This window comes from Tenebrio molitor, chromosome Y (assembly GCF_963966145.1).
Source record: "Tenebrio molitor chromosome Y, icTenMoli1.1, whole genome shotgun sequence".
In the NCBI taxonomy this organism is placed as follows: Eukaryota; Metazoa; Arthropoda; class Insecta; order Coleoptera; family Tenebrionidae; genus Tenebrio; species Tenebrio molitor.
In genome coordinates, this window is record NC_091056.1 from 4,173,765 (window position 1) to 4,198,937 (window position 25,173).

Below are 25,173 nucleotides of genomic sequence, written 5' to 3' on the forward strand. Positions count from 1 at the left end.
GTTTGACGTTTGTTAAGTTTACATTACGTCACCCTACTTGGCAAGCCACGTGGTAAATTCAATAAATTTCTTTTTGCTCTAATTCCGTGATTATTTTGTTTTGTACGATGGGCCAAACTGAAATTGATTTATAAAATACTAATCTAATATCCTACCAAATTTCACTTAAACATTCCTACTAAAAATCTCATTAACAGCCCCTACATTTTTAGCATGTACATCTCTATGGCCAGCGTTAAAAAAAGGCACTGTATAATACGTCACAATATCCATATTTGAAAGCATATTTTAGAGTTATGCAGCACATTTAATTCCATAAAATAGCTATTTTTAAGGGCATATAAAGCCAAATTTTACGGCATATTTGCCCAGCCTTATACATAACATTTGTCCTTAAACGTCTCACTCGTACTGTAAACTATGAGTTCCCGGACTTATAACGTTAATTACTATAAAGTTGAAAATTCGGGAGATACCTACTTCGCTAGGTTGCAAAGAGGTGGTTTATGTTTACCTTCAAATTTTTTTATATTTATCTTTTTTCATATGTACGCCATTTTTCAATATATTATTACTAATAGCGACCTACAAAATGTTTTTCTTAAAACTTAAAAGGCGATTGTATGTGAATTAACAGATACGAGTTAAATTTTGGAACGATTGTCCGAGTGTTCCTGCGCCGCTAGCAATATGGTGAAAAAATTGTATTCGATATTTAGCAATATACCTACTATTAAACAATTAGGTAAAAAATAAAAACGCTGCTTTGTTAATTGAACAATACAGGCAGGGTGTTTTCGAAGTTGAGGCGTTCCTTTTAACATGTGATAGTATGCGTTGTTCTAAAGAGTTTTAGCCAAAGTCACCTCAGTAAAATGTGTACGGCAATGAATATAGGTACAATAATTTTTTTGAAATTTTTGAAACCGGTCCTGCTCAAATTTGCACTGATTTGGTAGAAATTAGAATTGACAAAAAAAATTGAAATGAACATTGACGTTAATCAAAAATACTGTCAGAGTTGTCATCTAATTAGTCGGAATGGCTTTATCATTACGAAAATAATGAGCACACAGATATACTGGCAATATTAACACGTTATCAGAATGCAGCTGCGACGTCCAAAGAGTACGCAGAGCGATTTCCAGAAAGACACCATCCTGGGGCACGTCAGTTATTAATCTAGTACAGCGGAGAAATAGACAGGATCGGACTCCAAATTTTAGAAAACAATAAAAATATACAATCAATTATCTCCGTTAATACAAACATTTTACTAAGAAGATTTAGGCTAAAATTCTTAAGAATAATGTATAGTAGGTAGGTACCTCGTGTTACAAGGAACGCATCAACTTCTATACTACATGTAAAAAGAGAAAAATTAAAACTTATTTAAAATAAATACATATTTTATTTCTATTCTATCTTTATTTATTTCTGCTCTACATGCGTGATTTTCGTATTTGATATTGCAAGTAATTTTCAATGTAAGGCAAAGTAATTGATGTCAAGATATAACAACTAGATGGAAGACTACAGGTCAGTTTACAGAAGCGAAATTAACGTAATCGTAATCAAATGCGAGATGAACCGAACACGTGATCAAATTGAACAAATCGAAGTTTCGGATTCATGGGTTAATCACGCATTAAAATTTAATTCGAATTGTTTTAACGAGTTTATTGTAAGAATGCGTACACTGTTGTGTTAAATTACAAACTGCTCATTAAACTGTCACGTGTAACTTCTTCAACGGCCCAGACAGAAGAGAGCGCAACCAAGATGGCGATCTTAGTACGCGGGCGGTGGGGAATACGTCGTTGGACAGCGTCCCCTATCGGTCGCCTTGTTACACTCCCCCTTTGGATTCCACTAGCTGCCCTCAGGTGGGATCCAACTGGGCACGCTCGGCTTATGTTTGGACTTCTCGATGGTCCTTTCCACGCCTGGATGGCCGGCCCGGGTGGAATCGTGGAACTCCTTCAGGACCGCAGGAACCAGTTGCTGTGGTACCACCAGTTGCGGTTCTTCCGTTTCGGAATCAGGAACGTAGCGGTAGAGGATACCACCGGACATGACATAACCGCGGTCGGTCCAACGCGCCAGACCCTCGTCGGCACCGTCTTCGAAGCATAGTACAATTTTCTTAAGTGTTTCGTCTTTCGACTGTTCGTTTCGCAGTTCTGTTGCTGAGACTGTGGGGATATTGATGGACGCAAAGCAGGCTTCCAACTTGGAACTTGCGTCAAGATCGGCGATCGGGGGACGAGATAACATGTCAGCTACCACATTTCTTCTTCCAGGGATATAGTCGACGCGCAAATCAAATGACTGCAACAAAAGAGCCCAACGTGCTAACCTACCAGATGGTGATCTCAGTGACATTAACCACTTCAGGGGCTGGTGGTCGGAGGCCACTATCACTCTTGCGCCTTCTAAGTAGCCTCGAAATTTTTGTACTCCGAAGACAATCGCCAGAGCCTCTCTCTCTGTTGTTGTGTAGTTCTTCTCAGCTGGTGTTAACAACCGGCTCGCGTATTCCACGGGTCTCTCGTCCGGGCCCTCCCCCTGTAGTAGACATGCCCCCAATGCGTAGGAGCTGGCATCCGTTCTCAAGGTGTACGACAGGCTGGAATCTGCCTGACGTAGTATGGGCGCCGCACTGAGTAAATCCTTTAACTTTGCGAACGCGTCCTCCTGTGCCGTTCCCCAGGACCACACTGCCGTCTTCTTGGTCAACTCCGTCAGAGGTTTGGCGACATCTGAGAATCCTGGTACGAATCTTCTAAACCAGCTGCACGTCTGAAGAAAAGACAGCAACTGCCTCACATTCCTTGGTGCCTCCATGTGCAAAATGGCGGAAACTTTATCCGGGTCAGCTGATATCCCTCCCTTCTTTATGATATGTCCGAGAAATTTAACTTCTGCACACGCGAACACGCACTTCCTCCGGTTCGCGCCGAGTTTGAATAGTCTTAAACGGGTGAACACTTCCTCCAAGTCCTCTAGTCTGTCAAGCGTCGGTGAGAGTACAATGATGTCGTCCATGTACGCTACCAGAAACACGTTAGGTAACCCCACTTTAAACCTGTCGATTAGCCGTTGGAAGGTCGCTGGCGAGTTACGCAATCCAAACGGCATCCTCAAAAACCGATAGAGTCCGAACGGCGTGACAAATGCAGTTTTATCGCGGTCTTCTGGTCTTACGGGGACTTGCCAAAATCCACTCTTAAGGTCCAACGTGCTCATGTAAAAGTTCTGTTGAGCAGCGTGCAACACGTCGTCAATTCGCGGTAGCGGGTAACAGTCTGGCACCGTCACCGAGTTCAGCTTTCGAAAGTCTACGCACACGCGGAAACTGCCGTCCTTCTTTGGGACCATTACCACTGGGGCTGCATATGGAGATTCGCACTCTTCGATGACATTTTTTTCAACCATTCTCTGGATCTCCACCTCAAGGACTGCCCGCCGCTGAGGGGACATGCGATACGGGGTAGTAGCTATGGGGCGATCATCGGTCAAAGTTATGCGGTGTTCCGCGTATGGTGTGGGTTCATCACTCTCCTCGAATACTTCTTTGTGGGAATCAAGCAGTCGAACCAGTTGGTCTTTCTGAACTTTGTCCAGCTCCGTACCCTCGTCATCTCGCAATGGCTCTAATTGGACGGTGCTTGCCGCCAGGGAGACTTCCTTTTCACTAACTAAGGGGCCCCAATTTGGCTGGCCTCTGAAACGCCACTGCATCCTTGGAAAGTCCAAGATAACGTCAGCCGCTTTGATGAAGTCCATACCCAGCAGAGTCTTGCCTCGGCTGTGTTCAGGTATGGCTGTAACAGAAGTGCGTACTATTCGATCGTTCACTTCTACCTGTACTTTATAGACTTCGGTGGCCATCTCCACAGGTTCTCCATCTGCCATCGTCAACTCTTGCGTCAACCTAGTGAACGGCGCTTTTATCCGCTTCAGATGCCCGTATAAGTTGTGTCCGGCTATACTACGGCTAGCACCCGAGTCCACGTAAGCGAGTCCTTCTTTTCCGGCGATTGTTACCGGCATGAACGCTCTGCAGACATCACCCAGACCTGCAGTCAGTATCTCGGCGGTGGTCGAGTTCCTCCGTTGGCGTTCGTTCGGGCACTGCGAGCGCACGTGTCCCAGTTGGCGACAGCCAAAACAAATTTGCCCTGGATTTGTTCGCGTCGTGGTCGCTTGACGTGCTGGGGTGGCTTCCTGACTCCGCGCGAGCTTCCGACACTCCTTCTCTGTGTGTCCATGGGCTCCACAGTATGAACACTTCGGGCGGGTCTTGGTTCCTTTTTCGATCTCTGGGATTTCTTCCTCCTTCAGGGCGTCCTCAGCTCCTCGCGTCTTCGCAATAAACGTCTCGAAGTTGTTAAGTTCGTCTCGGGGAACCAACCTTCGGATTTTGCTGCTGAGAAGCCCATAGATCATGTCGATCTGGTGGATCTCGTGAAGGGGAGGCGTGGGGGATAGTTTCGACAGCAGCGCCCTCGCACTGTTTACGAACATGTCTGTAGCCTCCGTGTCTTTCTGTTGCCGGGAAAACAGCTCCCTAAAAATTTTGTAATTTGGTTTGACCTCACCAAAGCTTCGCCGCAGCGCGTTGATCGCGGTCTCCCAGGTGTCCACGGTGGCCTTGGTTCCCTGCCACCAAGTCGCCGCCGCTCCGTCCAACAGCATCGCCAGCCCTTTCAACGCATTCAAGTCGGAGACACCGACGCAGTCTTTGTATATCGTCACGGCGTCGATGAAGGCTGCAACAGATTCTCCTCTGGCTCCTGCGAACCTACTTTTGCAGTCAGCAAGATTCCCACTTGTAGTCGGGAGCGTCGGGCCTGATCCGGTCTTCAGACTGGCCAACAGTCTCTCAAACTGCTCCGGACTCATCACGAGGTTTCCCGATGTGGCGTTTCCTGGCATTCTCGTTGTTGGTTGCGTACCTGACCTCAAGCCGTATGCGTGTGGTTCGTTGCTCATTCACAAAAATGTTCCTGGTTGAAGTGCAAAACCCTTATCTTATTTGGTCGTGCGCGTCTCCCAAGGCCAACTTCGCTCAGCGCTGAAGGACGACGGTTTTTCTGCTCTTCTTTCGCAGTCTGGATTTTCACTCTCTGGGGTGCTTCTGTTCTTCTAAGCGCGACTTCTCAGACCAATCCCGACTGGTGCTTGAGAACGACGGCCTTTTCTTCCAACGGTTCTTCGCAAAACTCACGTGTTTGTTGAAAACGGTTCTTCACAGTTCGAGCCCCACGTTGGGCGCCAGTGTAACGTTTTAACGAGTTTATTGTAAGAATGCGTACACCTTTGTGTTAAATTACAAACTGCTCATTAAACTGTCACGTGTAACTTCTTCAACGGCCCAGACAGAAGAGAGCGCAACCAAGATGGCGATCTTAGTACGCGGGCGGTGGGGAATACGTCGTTGGACAGCGTCCCCTATCGGTCGTCTTGTTACAAGGGTAGAAATTTTACTGCTTGAAGGACATACAGGGTGTTAGTAAATGATTGGGAATACATTTTGGGGTGAATTCCTTATGCAAAAATGTGGCTTAAAACCTAAATAAAGCTTTTCGTTAAAATGAGAAGTTTTCTCAAAAAAAAAGAAAAAATTAAAAATAAATGTATTTTGGCATATCAGTATTTTTTTTTTAATACTGCGAAATAATAATGGTATAAAGAAAAAATTTAAACGTGGAATGTTGAATTTAAAAAAAAATAATTCAAAACTAATGCGATTTTAGGCAGACAAATGAACTAATTAGAGAAATTCTCCAACAGTGGACTGCATTTAATTTTTTTTTTTTTTTTTGAGAAAACTACTAATTTTAACGAAAAACTTAATTTAGGTTTTAAGCCACATTTTTCGTAAGGAATTCACCCTGTACGTGAAATTTTACGTGCGCTAGGTACTAAAGTCAATGTAATACCCTAAGTCAGTAAAATTTCCTTGTCTACCATAGGAATTTTGTATGAAATGCACAACTACTAAAAAAAACGAATCTCTGTTAGATTAATTGAATCTTGTTGTTTTATATTACATTATGCAGAACACATGCATGAATTTTATAATTAATAATATAATATACGTGTCTCAGAAATAAATAGGTACATTAATTTTAACCGGTCACAGTTCTCGTCAAGAACAACAAAATCTTTATGTATCATTTTTTCGAAATATAATTTTCATTTTAGTATTTTTCGCCCCCATAAATTAACGAGCTGTCTATTTACTCGCATTTTCTAGTTATTTGACCCAATGACAGTGACCGTGAAATAATACGCAAAACAATGTGTTTTCAGAATACAGTTTTTCTGCTCTGCTCACGAGGTGTAGTTTTTCGTTAGTTTTGTCTGACTACACAAGGCAGGTGTTTACGTGTTGATTCTGTGATTTAAGCTAAAATTTTGTGAAAATGGCGAGTTTATTTTCGACTAGTGAATACATACATAGATATTGTGTTGGTGTATGGTGAAGCATCGGGAGTGCTCCTCGGGTCTAGAGAATTTCCGTGCTACTTTTTGTGGGGGTACATGAAGGACTTGGTATATTCAATCCGAATTGACAACTGAAATTAAAAAAAAAAACGGGTGGAAAATGCTGCCACAACAATTCGCAATAACAGAGGAATGCTGGAAAGACTGGAAGAATAATTTCGTCGGCGCCTTCATTATTGTATTCACAATAACGGCGGTCACTTTGAACACTTCTTGTAATGGTTAGAGATTACTGATTAGGTACTCTAATTACCCTAGGAGAATTTTTACGGATTAACACAATAATTTCAGGAGACATTTTGTCATTATTTGGGTATGGGCGATTCATTAGGGTCAGTTTAAAATATGTATTATTAAAATTGTTTTCATTTAATATCTACCATCTTTTTCTCTTCCACCCTTATCATTATAGGTTACAGCATCGAGCGTAGCAATTAGCCGCTGTACTTAAGTTCGCAAAAAACAAGTGAAAGTTTTCTTGCATTTGTTTTTTGTTCTTCGCTTATCGGCATCGTCGAAGCAAGTAATCCACATAGGCGGGTAACGAAATTTGTGCCAAAACTTGACATAATTATTTTAATTGGATAACTATAAGGTTTAGGAAAAAAATATATTTAAATATATTGTTGCTATTAACTCGTTCTATTACCAGTTAAAATTAATGTACTTATTTCTGAGATACGTTGTATAATAAGCTTTCTTTCTACTGACTTGGGGGTATTACTTAGACTATACTTTCTCTACGTATAGAATTAAGTGATTTTTATGTCAACCAGTGGCGGCTCGTCCTGTGGAGCACAGGGGCACGTGCCCAACCTCTCGTAGCCACGTCTTAACATATTATTTTTTATTATGATACCCATTAACTTACGAAAAACATTCATCATTAATCAAAATTAGCTTCCGCAAATGCAAGAAACTTTGAGCTCAAAACTAGTTTCCGCGATGCGAGCACCAGAAGTTTAGTACCCTGTCAGCAGCACCCGAACAAGCGAGAGCGAATGCGATGATTGCCGATTCTAGGCCGGATTGGGGCACGAAATTCTGTGCTCATTCTCATTTCTCAGCAAGGTTTGTGTTCTGTGGTAAGGAGCAGAACAGTGTTATTTAATTACCTACTGCTTATTAGCTGCACTTTTTTTGGTTTTCGACTTGTCGGCACCAGTTGAGGGTTACAACTTTAAAAATGTATCAAAATATGTTGGAAATAAATTCCGTGCAGTATATTTTGCAGAATTCCCACATTCCTTATGAAGTAAAAGTTTTAATAAAGCAGAAAGGCAGACCTACTCCAGATCTCGAAATAAAATTCAGTTCATCAAGCAAATCACGGACATATAATAGAGTTTTTAACCAAAACATATATAATAAACATGAATGGATGTGCGGTTGTCCGGTGATTAATAAATTATTTTGTTTTGTATGTTTATTGCTCAAGAAGAACGTATCGGCGTGGACAAAGGGCGGTGTGGATGATCTGAAGCATATGGCCGAAAGAGCAAAAAAACACGATGGTTCCGTAGACCATCTGAGTGCGTGCATGGATTTCAGTGTTTTGGGAAAACAGATATTCGCTCTCAATTGGACAATGCATACGTACGAAATGAAATAAAGCATAATGAACAAGTGGACAAAAATCGTCATATTTTGCGTCGTTTGATTATGTGCATTAAATTTTGTGGGGCTTTTGAACTGGCTTTAAGGGGTCATGATGAGAGGGAGTCATCTGAAAATCCAGGAATTTACAGAGGATTGATCAACTTTGCAGCTGAACTGGATTCTGTTCTTGCTACACATCTCAACGAGGCTAAGGTATTTAAGGGCACTTCTAAAATGATCCAAAAGGAGTTGTTGGACGCAATATTTGCAGTATATAGAACCGAATTAATACAAGAAATAAAAGCTGCAAGTTTTATTGCTTTGGAAGCTGATGAAACAACTGATACATCTAATCATCAGCAAATGGTTGTCATAATTCGGTATGTTTCAAATAATGATCATATGCAAATCTGTGAAAGGTTTTAGACATTTACCAGACCGGTAGGATATACAGCCCAAGAATTGGCTAATTCTTTATCAACCGAGTTAAAACTATCTCCTTCTGAGAATTTTAAATTAATCGCTCAAAGTTACGATGGGGCGTCGGTTATGAGCGGTAAAAATAATGGTGTCCAAGCCATTCTGCGAAAAACATATCCGTTTGCGTATTATATACATTGCTACGCGCACCAGTTCAATTTGATCATGGAACAAGCAGCACAGTGTCATAAAAAGGTGAAAATATTTTTTGCAAATCTTTCTGCATTCTCAAGCTTTTTTTCTCGTTCTCCCAAACGTACCGCAATTCTTGATGAAATGGTGAAACGAAGATTACCTCGTGCGGTTCCTACTCGTTGGAATTTCAAAAGCCGGACAGTCAACACCTTATTCGAATATAAAGATTCTTTTATTGAATGTTTCGAAAAAATTCTAGATGGAGAACGAGTAGACTCAAAGACAATAAGTGAAGCATGTGGCCTCCTAAACCATCTTAAATGCCCAGAATTTCTCTACTGGCTGAATCTATTCCACTACATCATGCCACATGTTGAAATATTTTTCAATCAAACTCAAAAGCGTGGAATTAATGGTTTGGAAATACAGATTGCTGTAGAACAATTTGAACAGCAAATTGTTCGCATCAGGTCTTCAACTGACTATATCGAATCTGGGGAGGAAGAAGAACCCCCAAAATAAAAGACAGAAAACCACATCAGCTGGAGATAGCAGAAGTGTTGTAGCAAAAGAGGTGTGTGTTAATATTTTATCACAAATTAAAGAGAGGTTTGATTTTAAAGACCATCTAAGTGCAGCAAAATTATTTGACTCTGCAAATTTCAAGGATTATCGGCTAAAATTCCCCCAAGAGTATTTTGATGCAACAGTGAAATCCTACTCTATGTTAGATAGTGTTAAATTGAAAAGTGAACTTTCCGTAATTTACGAGCCTAAGCATATCATCCCTATATGCTTAGGCTAAACGGGATTTTGGCACTATTGGTGTTTATAAACGATAATAATTTAAAAACCGTATTAACAGAAACTTTCAAGCTGGTGAACATTATTTGTACGATGCCTATGTCTACAAGTGAATGTGAACGTTGCTTTTCCACTTTGAAACGGATAAAGACCTTTTTGAGAAGTACAATGACAGAAGACAGACTAAATGCGCTGGCAGTGTTATCTATCGAAAAAACATTCATTCGGTCCATACCAGATTTTGACAATATAGTTATTGAAACGTTTTCTGCTGCTAAGGATAGGAGAATAAACTTCATGTACAAATGAAATAAGTAAGTTTACTTTATTTTTTGCAAGTCTATAAAAATCATATTTTGTAAAACATGTTTTAAAAATGAAATGGTGGCAATTGAAACTCATTCGTTTCATTTTAAGCCATTTGGCTTTACTTGAATTATATTTTTTTCTTTCTGTGTGCCCACTTGAGAAAAATACCACGAGCCGCCACTAATGTCAACCAATCTCTCGCTGGACAAACTAAGTTAAAAAAAATGCAGTGTATGTTTTTCGAGCAAAAGTTTTTTTTTTAATAGGTTATGACTAGTGTTCTGTTACTTATAATTTTTAGAATTTATCAATTGGTTTTCTAGCAAGTATTATTTTAGTTTTACGTTTAATTTGTTATTTTTCTTTTCCTGTTAAATTGTTATTTTCATTGAGAGCATCTTTCAGTTCAATTTTTTTAAGCATTGCTGTTTATGGTGGTGCCTTGTTTGTTCTTAAATATTTTTCTTTTAAAAAATGCAAATAACTACATACAAGTCTCATCTGGACTTGAAAATAGCCAACACTGGGAACGATTCTCAATGAAGATTCAAAATTTTCCTGAAAGAGATAGATTGTGTGTTTTATGTATGGATGAATTATCTCAGAAAGCAAATTTATTTTATAAAGTGGGACAAGATAAAATTGTTGGAATTGTGAGTGCTACATTTAGTGGAGGATGTGTACAAGCAGTACAAAGTAGTACTGTTCTATTAATTAAAGGAATTTTTTCAAAATGAAGCCAACCACTTGTATATCAATTTTCACATTCTTCTTGTGCTAGTGAAATACTGGAAATGTTTGTCAAGGGAACTGTCCTAAAGTTGAAAAGGATTGGTATTACTGTATGTGGCTTAATTTCTGACATGGGTTCCACCAATATGGAAGTAGTACGACATTTGGGAATCACTCCGGCTGCACCTTATTTTGTTATTGAAGATATGAAAGTTATATTTATGTAAGAAATAATCTTCTCAAATATAATTTTATGTATGAGCAGAAGGTGATTTCATGGCAACATATTGTTGATTTTTATAAACATGACAAAAACTATCTGTTGCAAGGCGCACCAAAACTCACAGATGCGGATATATTTCCCACCAATTTTGATAAAATGAAGGTGAAATTAGCCTCACAACTTTTCAGTGCAACAGTAGCACATAATTTAAATTTGTACGTCAGATTTGGCTATTTAGATGTAGCAGCAGTTTGGACTGCTAGCTTTGTGGAACGAATGGATAATTTATTCGACGTTTTAAATTCAGCAAGCACAAACCACCCAAAAAAATATAATGTGGCATTTAAAGCCGAATAATACCAAGTAGATTCTTTAAAAGACTGCTGCTTATTTTTTTTAAATGTTAAAGCGCTCTCTGGCCAGTCTGATTGCCAGCAGATTAAACCAAAACACTTTGGAAAATGTATTTGGGTCCATAAAGCAGCAACATGGAAATTGCATAAATCCGACAACAATTCAGTTCGAAAGAACGTTTAGAAAAATCTGTTGTGCATGATTATTTAATTCGGGAAATGAAAATTGTGAGGGGGACACAGATGATTGTCTACTCAAGATAATAACAGCTACACGACTTGAAGAAGAGACAATTCAAGCTTCTGTATCGCCAACTATGTTACCAACACTTACAGTAGAAGACACCAAAGACTACCAAAGAAGCTACATATTGGAGCAAAATTTTACAAGATACGTTTGTGGAGTTTTAATTAAAAAATGTTTAGGTCGACACTCTTGTCCAGTGTGTGAAGAAGATGCCAACCTGTACCAAGAATTGGACGATTCATCTCTGTTTTGTTACCTAAAGGCTTACCAAACAAGCGAGGTTCCTTTTGGCAGTTTGCAAATGCCCCCTGACAATTTTGTATATTATATTTCAATTTCAATTATTATTCTGATAAAATAAATTTTAAAATATATTCAACAGTAATATCCCAGGTGCATGAAAATAACCGTTTAAATTTTGACGTTTTGTCAAAAGGTTTTGCTTAGAAATATGTCGAGTACATTTTCCACGTAACAAGATTTTGGGTGGAAAATTTACGAGAAACATTTCTTTAAGCAAAACGTTGCGACAAAAAACGTCAAAATTTAATCAGGTTATTTTCATGCAAGCGGGGTATTCGGAATGATTATTTCCTGAATTATTATGAACAAATAGATTTTATAACGAGTAAATTTTGACACATAGATAGGTATTTAAACGGCTAAATTTTGACGTTCAAAATTTAACCGATATAAAAGCCAGAAAAACCATAGCAACTACGGCTTTTTATATGTATGAAGGAAATAATCAACGGCAGAAAGAATACACATAATGCATTTATTTTATATTATGTCAATCAGAGCATCATCCTTTTAATAACAGAAATGGGAGTTTCAAATGAAGCAAAAAGGGTTATTCCTCTGAAGTTATTGCGAAAAATCAAAAATTATTTTTTCCCTATCGTAGGTAAACTCAATCCGGGGACATACTGTATAGGTGCGTTCGGATACTACCTCGGAGATGAAAGCACAAATTTAATAGACTTGAATAGCTGATTGGAGATCAATCTGAAATAAACGAACGAAAATAGGGTGGGTAATTATTCACTTTAGCTCCCGATCGAATTTTCGCGTTTTTTCTGGCCAGACACCATTAGGGCGTCCTCCTACATCGTTTCCTACCAGTCAAACCTTGTGCAAATGCCCTTGTTTTTCTCTCTTGTTCCACATACCACATAAACATAACCAGATATAACCCTACTATTGTGACAGGCGCCAAAATCTCAACATCCTCGGTCGAAATACTCTTAGCAAATCGAGCTTCCTCTAATGACTCTGACGTCTAATATCCGAACGATTTAGATTTATATCAATTTGGTCATTTTACAATAACCGAACGATTTTGACGTAAATTAGCATAAAAATGATATAAACGAACGCAACTTATATCTGACCCTGAAAGCTCGCCCAATAAAACTATAATATTCACCAAATACAGAGAGCGGCATTGTGTGGTTGTATTTCCCAAAGTGTTACTATTAAATCTACTTTTTTCTGAGAACGCTCCATGCAGATGAGGGATTGAATATTCGTTCGGAGTTTCTACCTGATTTGACAAGAATTATGAAGAAGACAAAAATGACTCTTATCGTAAAGTATTTTTAGGGTAAATTTACAATGTAACGGTCGGTATAGTGCATTCATATTAAATGTTGGGTTTTGTAATAAAACTTGCCTGCTTTGACACTTGTCCGAAACTCAGTGAATCTAAAACTGTGTTCAATATATTCGGGTCCAAAATTAAAGAATGGTGGGATCGAATCGATTTTTAGAAGACTAAGTGAAACCATTAACATTTGTTGCCAATACTGGTAAATCATCTACAGACAAATGCAGTAACACTCAGACCAATAAATTCATCTCAACCAACACGTCTTTTAATCGACCAGGCGAGAAAAATATGGTGCTCAACCTCACATTAAACAACAAATTTTAAATCGTAATGTCGTTTCCAAAGAATCAACGTAATGAGAGTCATTGATAATCTATTTTTAAAACCCCCCTCGTTAAAATTCCATTTAAAAAAATCAAGGCAAGGCAAGGTTACCTGTAGGATTTGGTAAAGACAAAATTGGATAAGGATTAAATTGATTATTTTACTATAGGTAGGTACACAATAACAAATTTTCAGAATATAAAAATACATATAATGTTAACGTTCAGGTATTATTAACCCCCTGGGGCGTTGCGACGCAATTAATCCATTAATAAATAAATGACACTGACAAGAAACGCTAAAAAGCCTCCTTTTATTAAGGTTTATAGAAAAATAATTATAACAGGTGGCTAAGAAAAGATCAGCTGCGGCGAACTGGGTCAGGGGCGAAGCGTCATAGACCCAAATTATGCATGCATTTTTAATAATGCAAATTTTTGCAGTCTTTTTAACTTGAAAAAATGAAAATGACGGGGTTGTCAATTTAAAAATTTTCCTAAATACGTCTCTGATTTCGATTCTCTGAAAATGGTGCAAGGTGAAATTTTTACACTCACAAAGTTCAAAGGTGCCGACGCGAGTGAAACTTCTGGTTTCGATATTCTGTGACACTAGCGACTAAAAACGTAACCTAGTCCTGATCGTCTGCGCATGCCTCGCTGATGATAATAATAATAATTTGACACGAAATCAAGTTTCTGTTTCAAGAAGATGAATATGTACAGTTCGCAGAAAGAAAATGACCAAAAGCTGAAACTCAACAAAAACATTTTTTTTTCAAATTCAGGGACAATTATTTGTGACCCAACGCAAATACTGCGATTTTATAGTTTGGAATCCAAAAGGAATCAACGTTGAAACTGTTGAAACGATAGTGGTAGGTGATCAATTTATGAAAAATATTCTTCCAAAATTAAAACATTTTTATTTTAAAAGCACTGTGCAATCTTTAGATACCTTCCTCTACCCTGAGTGAGCGGTGCCCCCTCTACGGCGGTGCCGGACCATTCCGGCTACCTGGAAATGTATAAATACCAAATATTTTGTCGAGTGCAGAACTCCAGAGTTTAAAACTTGTAAATAGAGATTCGTTCTCTGTTTATCGGTCACGTGTTCAAAAACGCTTGAAGCACTAGCCCCGAACTGGTCGACAGCAGACACGAACGTAATATGAAATTACGAGATTCAAATTAATTTTTTGATTATTGAAACTTAAATGTCATCATCTTTTGACGCTTGGAGAAAAAAATTATAGTTAAAGTTTATTCATTTTCAATATACCGGGTGATCAAAAAGGACTATTTGAGTTGGCAATACAATTAAGAGAATTTTGTTATTCGGCTGTTTACAATACTGCAACCGGATACGTCTTTTGACAGAAATTTGACGTGGAATCAACAGCGACAAAATTGTAGGTTATGTATGTATAAAAATCAACGGTACAAAAAAACAATTCAGCGCGAATTCTCTGTCGTAAATGTCGATTTTAAGTGACCCCACTGAAAAACAATTTTACGTTAAAAACTAAATTAAATATTTTGGAGTGAAATTTGTCATTTTCTCGAAAAAAATGTTATGTAAGGCAACAATTTTTTTTATTCGTCGTTTAGGTAGTAGGAAGGTCTATCAAAAAGAGAAGAAAAAAGTGGAGGTTGTAATTTAAAAAATTTAATTAAAAATTAAAAAAATCATGACGTCATTGTGTAAAAATACATGACGTCATAGTAAAATTTTTATGTCATAAGGTGGCTAATTAAAAAATAAAATTGACTTGTCCGAGCGTTTTGCCTGAAAACATTAAATAACGTTATAAATTTTGTTCCTTGGTTTATCACCACACTGTATATGAAAAAATACGATTAAGTAATTAAGTAACGATATCCTGGAGGCCACAGGCAGGGTTATAAAGAGAAAATGCCTCACTTTAAAGACAAAATAAAGTGTTCATTGGTGTTGTAAAAAGTAACCTGTCAAACTTTGGGGAAGATGCCAGTTTACCGAATGGTTGAGGAGATTTTTGCCATAAGTTGACAAATCCACTTTTAATTTAAATTGACCTACATATTTAAAATGTTAGCTTCAATCTCTTTCAGATATCTGAAGGGGAAGTACGGAAAATTTTTGGAAGAAGGTTTTGAAAATTTGGGGGGGAGTAAACGAGGAATTAAACAGAAAAATGAAAATTTTTGGAGTTGCAATTAAAGAAAGATCTACAAATCAAAATTTATCATTGGAATTTTCAGAACGAATATTTTACTTTAGATAAAAGACTAGCTAATTGTTGTTAAAAATACATTCATGTTCGTCTAAATAATATTTTTTATTTTCTGTTTAATTTATCGTCTTAATAGTAATAAATTATATTAGTAGGTCTTAGGTTGTATTAAAAATCTTTAAATTGATGGAAAAAAAATACCTATATCAAAATATAATTTAGATTTCTCTGGAGCGAGTGTAAGTGTAAGTGTAAATTGCGCACAGCCCTCAAAAATCGAGAAAAGTATACCAGGTACTTGGGGCGGAGGGATTATCGACCCCCTCCAGAGTACAAGTACAGGTAGCACCCCTCGAATCAAGTGCAAGTGAGAAGTGGCTGTTTCAATTTATAACATGGATACAATGTTGAGTGAACGGGGTAAAACCCTAATGGTTATAGACGGTGCAAAGTTTAGAAAAGGTAGAACACTCTCGTCGGGAAAAACGTATTGGCGTTGTAGTAACAAAAATTGCAAAGCAAAATTCTATATAACGAGCCGGAATGACATGATTGAGAGCAATCTCAATCATAATCATGATCCATCTGACATATATCGGCAAAAGATAAGCAACAGGGTTAAAAGGAAGGCTGAAGAGGATATATCTGTTAGACCAACCAAACTCATTCATAGGGAAATAAAAGGTAAAAAGTTTGTTTACTAAAAAGTGATTCAATGTGATGACAGGCCTAAATATTTCTTTATATACATATACCTACCCGAATTTAAATCCTCAACCCTGTCGAACCAACCCAAGAGGATTTGTGCGCAATTTACCGGCGTAAAAGGTCAATTTGGAATATACCTGCTTAATCCCTGACCGCTGTGCGCAATTTACCTGTGGCCGCTCGTATACCTGTTAACAGGATTATACCCACAGTAACAATATAAATTATACCCATAGCTTCGGGCGGAAAGGAGGTCAAGGGAAGCGGTCGAGTTCGAATCCACCTACCGGTCAATAGATATAACAACAATTGTGCTTGGACATCAACCCTTCTTATTTCTATAAGGAAATTGAAATCTGTAAAGGGAAGGATAGAAGTTTGGTGTGTTGCCTATACGCCAACTATCAGAGTGTGAAACTTCAGAACCATCTTGCGTTGGTGAAACGTAATATTTTTGGGCATTGTACAACCTTAACAGTTGTAGGTTAGGTATCCAAGCAGTCTGTTCCATATTCTATGGTTCCATACAACACAGCTAGACCTAACGCCAAACGTGATACGCAGGTAAAAGACTCCCCCCTCAAGCATCATTGGATTAAAGCAACTGACGAACCTTTAATTTCCCGACTCGGCACCCCCCACTATGCACAACTTTTTGTCACGTGTCAGCTCGGCCATTGACGTTGACAGACGTCTCGCACGTGTGTATTGTCGTCAAAGATTAAATATAAGTCTACATTAAGGAGTTAAAATGCCTGTAGTGTGTGTATATTGTGAAAACATTTTCTCCAGACAATTCACCCTTAACAGACACATCAGAGAAATTCATATGCAACAGGTTGAACCTATTGCATATTCTAAAGAAGTGTGGAGTTTCAAGTGTTTGGAATCTGGTTGTGATACATCCTTTCAGCAAGGACCATTTTTGGTTAATCATTTGGAAAAGGTTCATAATTTAAAAATGAAACTACTATTGGTTTTGCAAATAAGAAAGGTAAGTTTTCGTTTCTGCTTTAAAAGTGCAACTAATAGTTTAACACATGAGTAGGACCCTTATGTATGTATTACATAAACAATGCTATAGTAGAATGTTTTTATAAACAATTGTCAGTGTCCCGTGGTATGAAAATTTCACCTTCATAATTCAAATTCTCATAGCGACGTCGCCGGTCCATGTGGGAAAAATTTTGGGTGGAATAGCAAAGTTTTTCACTTCATTTTGAGGTTGACCATTGTTTATTAAAAAATTCTTACTATAAAACGGTATTAATTGTGACCTTATTACTAGGTTCTTATTTTCAGAATTTACCAATTGGAAACAATCTATTGAAGAAGCATCTAACACTTATTAAGTGGTATCAAAACACAAGAAAGATGGAAGTGCTACATACTTTAATTGTAATCGGAGTAAAACAGGTAAAGGATCAGTACAAAGTATAAGTATAATAATGTCATTCAGAATAAGACAATAATTATTATTAGGTGTCATGTCTGTTTCGGTATTCAGCTGCATAATCTTTTTATTTACAGGACATGCTGCAAATCGAAGCTTAGATAAGCAGTACAAACAAAATATGTTATATTTCATTTTCAAATTGTAAAACTTTTTAACTAATGTTATTATATTACAAAATTATAATATAATGTACTTACTTAATAATAGAGTATTTTTACAAGGGTAGTGTTACGATTTAAATTTCGCGGTAAATCGTAAAGGCGAGAACGTTCTAGAACATTCCAGAACGGGCCCTCGGACCCCGACTTCCGGTACCGGCGGCGTCAATTCGGCGAGAGGAGGGGAAAATATATAAAGGTGGAGCAGACGCCATGTCGGAGGTTCTCGATCAGGTTCTCGACGGGTTCTCGACTAGTTGAGGTCAGAGGTTACGACCGATCCGTGTGTGAGTGTTGTGTTCAAAGGGGGAAATTAGGGGGTGTTTTAGAGTGCAATAGGTGCTGGCGAACCCGTGGAGGAAGACCGATTCGGCTAGGAAATCGCCTTAGAAGAATTCCAACCGAAACGTCGCGGCGGATTAAGGCTTCCTGCACGAGGGTCAACGACCCTACGCATCAGCGGATAATTTCACCACCCTGTTGGACCGACGTCATCCCCCAGGACCCCTCCGGAGAGCAGGACCTCACACCGGACTGTCCCTGGCCGAGGAACCCGAGTCCAGGAGCAACTCATATCTGGCAAGGTCCTTCAGCGTCTTTCTTTTGCGGTCTGCCATCTTGGCTCATTTCTTTTACGTTGATTCACGTTATCGGACCTGGAGTGACCTCGCCAGAAACGACGCGCTCGCTGGCTCTCGGACGTTTTTTTTATTTATCACTTTACTTTATCGTTTTCCATAATTTTTTGCACCGGGGCTAAACCTGACTAATTCACGCCTATCCCTAGGGAGTGTCGAGGGTAGGAAGGACCCCGAGGACTTTCCGAGGATACGGACGGCGTGATAGACCAGCGGCGGAAGAAGGACTCGGAGCACCTTCCTCCGGCTCGCTCTCCCAAGGACTCTTCTTGGATTTCAAGCCCCAGACCCGGTGTAAGGAAAGTTTTGGTTTAATTTTCACGAATTGGTCATTTGTATAGTTTGAGATTAGCCTGGTAGTACCGGCACTGTTTGTAAATTTAACTAGAGTTTAAGCGCCTTCAGCGTGTTATTTTGAGAACCTTCAGTTCACTCCTAAACTAGCTTTTACAGAGTTAACTTTAATTAGTTCAATTTGGTCTCAAGGCCCATAACCTTGATTTGTTTATTTTGGAATTATACTTAGTTTGTATCCTAGCATCACCTTACATAGTCGATTGTGTTTCGCCCACAGCGGCATCTAAGTTGGAGTTAAATTGTTACGTGTCGATTGTAAAGTTAGGAAACAAAAATTAAACACCATTATTATTACATCTGTGTTTCTGTCCAACACCTGGTATAACATCGTGTTTGTGTAGCATCATTTCCCCCGGTGAAGTTGGGAGATTTAAGTTTTCTCTTGTTGGTGTAGTAGTTCAGGAGAAAATTATAACGTAACATATAACATATATAACATATAACATATAACGTAATTAGGTTTTTTTTTATACATCGTTTATAAACGTTATGAGCCTTTCTAATTTCTAAAAAGTTATCGGCAAAACCCACCATATTTATAATGTGTTTGTGTACAAAATATAGAAACAAACGTTATTACGATATTTGCTACATAATTCCTGTTTTTTTTAATTTACCCACTCGAACAATCTGGACTTTCACACGTATTTTTCTAATTTAGTTTCATTTTTAAATTTCAAGTTATGAACCTTTTCCAAATGATTAACCAAAAATGGTCCTTGCTGAAAGGATGTATCACAACCAGATTCCAAACACTTGAAACTCCACACTTCTTTAGAATATGCAATAGGTTCAACCTGTTGCATATGAATTTCTCTGATGTGTCTGTTAAGGGTGAATTGTCTGGAGAAAATGTTTTCGCAATATACATACACTACAGGCATTTTAACTCCTTAATGTAGACTTATATTTAATCTTTGACGACAATACACACGTGTGAGACGTCTGTCAACGTCAATGGACGAGCTGACACGTGACAAAAGTTGTGCATAGTGGAGGGTGCCAAGTCGGGAAATTAGAGGTTCATAAGCAACTGGCCGGCCAGTGACGTACATATACAGTTTAAATTAAGGTAGCAATTAGCAAATGATGAAGGAAATTGAATTATTTCACGTGTCTGACTCTTAAGCACAGGTTTTTTGCCAGGCGATGACATTTTTCAAGAATCCATCTATCTTGCTTATTTTTGAAGTGAAAACTTCTTTAGGCTCACCACATACATTTTATTCCCGGACACGGAATTAGTTTCATCCGTCAAGGTAAAATTTTCGCGTCCGCATCACGCATCACGACTTGGGCCGATAATTTGTTTTACAATTTTGGGGTCACTTTTATTACCAACTTGAAGAGAGTTATACATTTTTTATGGCAGATGTTTTTGAGCCGTCTGAAAAGGGACCATCGGACACAAGACAGGTGGAGTCGCGCGACGGGTGTCAGAATTTTATTGCCGGGCCATAACAGACCACCTCAAGTTAATGTACTCCATCCCTCATAAAATCACTATATTTCTGGGCCTACTTTACAGCAAGTAGGTATAGTATTTTTACCCTTAATAGAAATATTGACTAAAATAATAAATCACACCAAAAAAGAAACAGTTTACAATCCACTTACAGGTACTTACAGGTGCCAAACCGGTCATTTGCCCGTTGGGTGTCACTAAATATTTGGCTGAGGTTATTTTAACATCCCACCATAAATTACCGGATGGGGTGCTTTAAGATCTGTTTCTATTTCTATTTGGGGTAAAAATACTATTCACAGGTGTCCCAAAATTGGCGTACTAACTACTTACTACCTTATCGAGGATGTTTAAATGTACATGAAAAAAATATGGAAAAAAATTTTCAGACAAAAAAAATTAATTATTGTTATTATTATTAACGGTAATACAATGTTAACAAAGATATACTCGTACATCATTACCTTGCAATGTTACCGTAGTAGATTTTAAATTATTTTTTCGATTTCCAAAGCTTCTAAATTCTCTATTATGCAGATTGATTAAAGTCTTATCTCTATTTGTTCAGTAGTTGCAGCAAAAAAAAATTTTTTTGTATGTTAAAGAAGAATGAAATGAATAATGAAAGATAAAATAGTAATTTATTATATGTACGAGTTTTATAAGACATCATTTTGTCGCATGCATTTTTTAGAGCACGAGGAGCGCAGCGACGAGTGCTATAAAGGAAATAAGTGCGACAAAATGTAAGACTTTTCTCTTTCTTACTGAACAAAACCATAGTTTTACGTAATTAAAGGAGTGTATTTAAGAGCTCCTACATGGCTCCGGCAATATTTCAGCTCCAATAATCCGCTCCCGCCGTCAGGTCGCACGTCTCCCTCCTCATTCCAGGGTCGTTCGACTGTCCTGGCTCGCGTTCGGGTCTCCTCGGCTCTGCTACCCGCCAGTCACGGAACCCCAGAATTCGAGATGACCCTCGACGCTTACAAAAACAAGTATAATACAATGTTTTTTCTATTTTGCCCCTTAAATTTAAAAAAGGTTCAAAACATAATGCTACCTCAAAGTATTACTGTAAAATATGTTGAGGTAGGTAATCACGAAGAGAAAAATTGCCCTGCGGAAAATGAAACAAAGTGTATAAATTGTTCCAAATATAATACAAAAAGTGGTGGGCAAAATACAAAAAGAAAAACAAACCATTCTGCTGACAACAAATAAGAATATGAAACTTATAAACTAACACTACAAAGAGTGATCTAAAAGACGAATTACCCCTACAATCCCTACAATCACGGCAAATAATCAAGAAAGGAAAGACAGACAAGAACAGCTATTATCACGGGTAAATTTTGAAAATTGAATTTCTACAATTATAGAATCAGAATTTAGTGATGTACAAACACTCAATAATCACTTAAATATATTAAAGGGGGTGTAAAGCAAAAATCAAAGTTGTAGTACTAAAAAGTCTAAGGACAAATTTTCAAACCGTTTTTGTCTATGACAAGCGGTTGTCGAGATACACGGAGTTAAAACATAAAATGTATGCTGTGTGACGTCATACCGACATCGTAGCTGCAGGAATCGTACCAATTGGGAGCGAATTATGGTTTTATATCACTTTTAGCAGGGTTTTTATAGCCAGTGCTTCTTATAACTTTTCATAGCATTTGGTTTTGAACTTAGATTCCCTCAGATTGAAATAAAGAATATGAAAAATATCGAAAAATAAATTGTGAACGTGAACGAAATAACTAAAGACTGAACAATAATATTAGTGTGTTTGCGGAAATACATTTTTCTTATGTTATAAAGAAAAAATCTTATGATTAGCCAAACAAATTTTCAGAAATATCTTTAAGCAACTAGCCCTTTATACGTAAAAATATAAAGAAAAGTGGATGCCGTAAACACACTATTATGTATGTACCGGGTGATTTTAAATAATTGTGAGTTTTTTCTTAAATTGGGAACATTTTTCCTAAATTATTTTGGCAAACTTGATACCGTAATCAACACATTGGCGTATGTACGTCATTTTGACATTTTATGTATTAATAAATTGTGTCAAATAGGCGAGGACGCCTATGTTTATGTCAACCATCACATTAAAAAGCAGAATAACCAACAATAATTTTACCAACCTATGAAAAAAAGTCACATTCATTTAAAATCACCCGGTACCTTATAGTCAATCACGTACCTTATCACCTTATCACCAGTGTCCGGACGAAATAGTACCGGACAAGTCGACCAGTACAACTTTGCGTAATCCCTCGCTCGCACATAAACACGATTCAACTGGTTCCCTATTATTGAAAACGAACCAGCTGAATCGTGTTTATATGTGAGTGGGGTATTACGCAAAGTTGTAGTGGTCGACTTGTCCGGTACTATTTCGTCCGGACACTGTTGATCACTGATTCAATTTAACGTAGTTACACGGTATAATTGTGGTAATTATTTATTATTTTTGAACAATTTTGAAATTATGTATTTCGAACGACAGATATTCAAGTTTCAATGAATCGGGAGTCAGGAATAGTAGTTTATAAAACTACTGATAGAGTGTCTGGTCAACTTTAGACTAGAGCAATATAGTACTTCATTTTTTTAATAAAATAGTTCTTTGTATGTTAAGGCCGTGAAAGTAAACTTTTACAGCTGATGGTTGTGTATGAGGCGAAACCGAGGTCCCAGAGACCGAAAAAGAACGTTCACAGCCGAAATATACAGGAAAAATGTATATTGTCAATTTGAAATTTCTAGTATTATTTTTTTCTTTCTTAGTTGAAATTCCCAGATGAGGTCGTTTATAAAATCAGCTGTCGTGAAGCAAATTTTGACAGAATCACAAAAAAGTAACGTTTCACAACCGGAGACGTACTTAAACGATTTATTAAATAAATATGGCTAGATCAAGTCCTATTTTGAAACGTAAAATGAAGAGAAGAAACGTATTTCCAGATATGTATGTGACAAACTGTGGTGTCATTTGGTTTATAAAAAAAATGTTGACTTCTATTGAACATTTCAACAATTGTAATTGTAACATTTTTATGTAGAACAAATAAACAAAAAATATTGTTTTTGTTTAACAAACCGAGTTAAATGTCTTTCTTTAGCTTTAAAAATTGCCTAAACTATATAGGTCTATAGGTACCTACAAGCCTCACATGTCATCATAAGAAAAATGTATTATTTAAGCTGGACATTGTGATAAATTCCAAAGAACTGTTGATATAGCCAAAAGCATATTATTTCGGCATTTTTTTGTCATTCACACACAATTTATACCACTAAACTCTGTGCGTGCATATGCAATCCCTGTGTTATATTGGCAGACTGTATGTTGAAAAATATTGGACCTAGCAACGTGCCGTTTTCACCATTGTTCTTAGGTTTTTTTGTATTATTTTCTAACAAGTTGTTTTTTTGTTTCATACCCCCTTTAATGATCTCCTAATAATTTATGTTAATATAAGAGGATTAGCAACTAATTTCAGATCATTAGAAGTCTTTATTGATAGTTTGTTTAAAAATGAAACCTAATGTAATTGTATGTTCTGAGACTTGGCATCTACGCCATTATCAATATTATAAATTTAACGACTATAAAAGTTACAATAATCATAGTAAAATTAACAGGGCTGACGGAGTTGTTATTTACGTAAAAAACACCCTATCTGAATACATCAGCATAACTGAAATCAACAAGTTTAAATTTATCAGTACAAACATAAATTAATATTAAAAATGATTAAAAAAATCAAAATAACAGCTCTGTATAGATGCCATGACGTGGACAAAAACAACTTTTTAACTATCATGAAACCTTTTACTGAACAAAAGATTTTAATATAGATCTTCTAGAACCAGATAAACTGGCAGAAATCTATCTACAAATTCTTTTAGGAACTGGTTATATACCTTACTTTTGTAATATCACTAGAGCGAATAATAACAATATCACAAAGGGCACTTGTATTGACAACATGTTTGTCAAAGCGGAGCTGAATCTTACAAGCTCATGAACAGGTTTTCAGACCACTATACGCTACTACTCACAATTAAATTAGATAAACCACAAACTCCCACAAATAATATAAAGTCATATCTAGACTACAGTAAATTGGTAAAGAATAGTGCAAGGGTGGACTGGAGCATTGTTCTGAGTTATGAGGATGCAAATAGTGCCACTGTAAAAATTATAGAAATGATAAAAACAATAATTACTGACTCGACTAAGACTAAGGCAAATAATAAATTAATTGATAATAATAATTTTAATTGATAAATGTAGGATTTGCGGAACTGAAGGGGAAACAATTGAACACATTATTTCTTCTTGCACCGTTTTGGCTCAAAGCGAATATAAAAAACGACACGATATATTCGCTAAAATTATACACATGAATTTAGCTGTTAAATTCAATTTATTAAAGAATACACAACCACATTATAGTTATACACCAGAAAGTTGTTTGGAAAATGACAGTTACAAGTTATATTTTGATAGAACAATTTTAACTGACATTCATATTAAGCATAACAGACCAGACATTATAATTTTAAATAAACAACAAAAGCAAGCATATCTTTTAGATATAGCTGTTCCAAATTCACATAATATAACACAGACATATAACACAAAAATTAATAAATATTTAGAGCTGTCCGTTGCTATGAGAAATCTTTGGTGTTTAGAAAAAATTTCGATTTTACCACTTGTAATTTCAGCAACGGGAATAGTACCGCAATCTCTTTTTAAAAATTTAAAAATTCTGGATTTAGATAACACATTGGTAGTTGAAATTCAAAAAGGTATATTATTAT

At 37.2% G+C, this 25,173-nt stretch overlaps 1 long non-coding RNA gene across 4 annotated transcripts in view; it reads left to right on the forward strand.

Annotated features, from left to right (window-relative positions):
* LOC138140519 (uncharacterized) overlaps positions 1-19,160 on the forward strand; it is a 63,639-nt gene extending 44,479 nt beyond the window's left edge. The window contains exons 5-7 of one of the 4 annotated variants that reach the window (XR_011162552.1): positions 16,494-17,251; positions 17,560-17,673; positions 17,788-19,160. This is a non-coding gene — a long non-coding RNA (uncharacterized lncRNA). Of the gene's footprint in view, positions 1-16,493 lie in introns of all 4 variants that reach the window. The other 3 variants (XR_011162550.1, XR_011162551.1, XR_011162548.1) reach the window with 3 other exon arrangements.
* Positions 19,161-25,173: the final 6,013 nt, after the last annotated feature.